Source organism: Volvox carteri, assembly GCF_000143455.1.
Source record: "Volvox carteri f. nagariensis unplaced genomic scaffold VOLCAscaffold_14, whole genome shotgun sequence".
NCBI classification, from domain to species: Eukaryota; Viridiplantae; Chlorophyta; class Chlorophyceae; order Chlamydomonadales; family Volvocaceae; genus Volvox; species Volvox carteri.
Genome location: NW_003307557.1, coordinates 989,608 through 992,107, shown reverse-complemented (window position 1 = coordinate 992,107; position 2,500 = coordinate 989,608). Strand labels below are relative to the sequence as shown.

At 53.6% G+C, this 2,500-nt stretch overlaps 1 protein-coding gene across 1 annotated transcript in view; it reads left to right on the top strand.

Moving 5' to 3' along the window:
• VOLCADRAFT_89824 (uncharacterized protein) overlaps positions 1–2,500 on the top strand; it is a gene marked incomplete at both ends in the record, with an annotated part of 35,308 nt that overhangs the window by 32,059 nt on the left and 749 nt on the right. The gene's annotated exons all lie outside the window — the stretch shown is intronic.

The following is a 2,500-nucleotide window of genomic DNA, read 5'->3' as shown; positions in this document are numbered from 1 at the left end:
CAGGTGGCTGAGGTGCATTGCCCTGTTTCGCCAACCCGCCATTGCCATTGCCATTGCCATGGGGTTGGGAATGCGAATGGTTGTCAGAGGGGGGATACGCGAAGGAGGAGGAGGGGTAGGGGGCTTTACCTGCCAGTGCACCTGTGGCACTCTGATATCGGGAGCCTAAAGAAATCAGCAAAATTCAAACACTCCATTATAAAGTTGCAATGCATGCCGTATTATATGTGTTTGTAGATGTTAGGGATGTGCTCAGGGGTTCAGAAGAGAACGTGAACGGCCTTGCATGGTGATCTGTGTTGTTGGTGTTGTACGACACCCGTACTGCGAAGGCCTTGAAACCCTTTGGGGGGTGGTTGGTTGGCCTGCTCTGCTCCCCGCCAAGAGCCGCTTCCGGTCGTCGTCTCGCTGTCTTCCTTGTGCGCGGCGGCACCGCTAGCTAAAATACTCTGGCCTGTCTGTCGGTCCGTCTACCTGTCAGTGCGTCTTTTATTTACACCTGGTTGTGCTGCCCCACACGGTGGATGGCCCAGCGGTCCCACATCACCGGAGGGGCAAAGGACCTGTTGCTAGGGGTTGTATCACCCCTACCTGGCTATGTCTCACCTGGCGCTCACCTCAGCGCTGGTGGTGACACAGTTGTAGAGTTCAACTAGTTGAATGGCAGCACTGACGGTGCCCTTAACAGATGGGGTAAGCGGCAGCAGCAGTGATGATGATGATGATGACGATGATGATGTTGTAAGTTGTGGTCATATGCCTTTGGCAAGCTTAACGGTTAGGATTCGCTGTCCTGAGTTACCGGTCGAACGAAGAACGCGGTCAGGTTGGTTTGACGATGACGAGTTAAGGTTAAGGTTGGACCCACCACCACTTAACCTGGCAGTGCAGGGTCGAGGGTGATGTACGCGTGTGCGCATGTACGTAGCTATATGGCGCAGCGCAGGCCGAACGGGGTAACCGCATGCAGCGTTTGTTATGAATACTCCGTGTTTGGGAAAATGGGGGGCGCTTACGGTAAACTGGGTTCGGGTGGAGCGTGATGAGCGACGCAGCGAAGGGCGATGGCGCCAAGAACGTTACCTCTCCTTTGGGAAGACCGGGTGGCGGAGGTTTGGGGTCGCGGAGTGGAGGTACATTAAAGGAGACGACCGAGGAGGGCGCAGGCGGCCCAGGGACAGGAAATGACAAGACGACACAGCTCGTAGAGGAGGGACTGGTTATGCAGCTGGGACGAATTTTGGGGAGGGCAAGGGAAGAGGCAAACAGGATTAAGTTGCTTACTCGGGAATGAATGACGCCAGCCCTACTGCTGTACCAGAGTGTCATGACGTACTTGTTTCTGATGCAGATCGCGATCGGCTTCTAGAAGCCTACCGTAAGCCTACAACATCCTCAGCTTAAGGTTGGACAGTGATATTCCACAGCTCAAAACATGTAGGAAAACGAACGGAAACATGTAATAATAATGCAAACCGAGATCGAGATAAGAATCCCACATCTCCTCGCATTGCCAGCCGTTGATGCCTTGAACTCCCAGACCAGCCAACCGACCCGTCACATGGTGCTTGCAGTGAACAAAACAAAATATTTACAGCATCTTAACAAACAATATGCAGTACAAAATAATTATTGAAGTAAACCTTCGCGACAGCAGCAGCAGGAACAGCATCGGGCGCGTCAGTGCTGCCAGTCTACTCATGTGCCCTCTCAACGACGCAAATAACAAAAGGCACCGAACGGGAAATCCATCCTAAAAGACGGTTTCCGCGGTCGCTCGACGCTTTCAGGCATCCTCAACCCCCGTCCATCCAACCAACCACCTTCCACCGCCCAAGCCCCCAACGAAGCCCACACGGACTGACAAGCAGACAGACAGAACAACAGGCATGAAATGCCACCCCCCTTATACATCCACTGACAAGACGTTGCGCCCTTTACCTCCATTCGGCGGCAGCCAACCGCTGTGTACGATTGATACCCCCCTGCTATCCCGCCAGACATATCACGTGCAGCAACACCATGGACCATGGGCATGGTGGTGATGGTGGTGGTGGTGGCAAAGGCGGAGTACAGGCGATAGAAAGAGGTCGTCCAGCCTTCATGCGTATATCAGCGAGGAACTCTCCGAAACCGAATCGTTGAGATCCGATGCCCCACGCATTCTAACTTTCCCGACATCGTCAATCCCAATTGGGGTCATAGAGGGTCCTTGCGGCGGCGGGCCCTTCCCTCTCCGCGCCTCTGATCACCAAGATTTTGCCACTGCTAGTGGTCAACAACTCAGGGACTTGTCCCACTGAAACGACTCCTCCACCTCCTCTGACACACACAGAAAGACACAAACTCCAAAACCCTAAACTAAGCACGAAACATCTTCACACTCTTTTCACACTCTCTTCACTTCACTTCCTTCCCAGGCCCGAAAAAAGGCTCCAAACGCTGTGGAACAGCAACTCTCCTGTGTGTGTGTCTCTCTCTCTCCCCCCTTCCCTCCTCC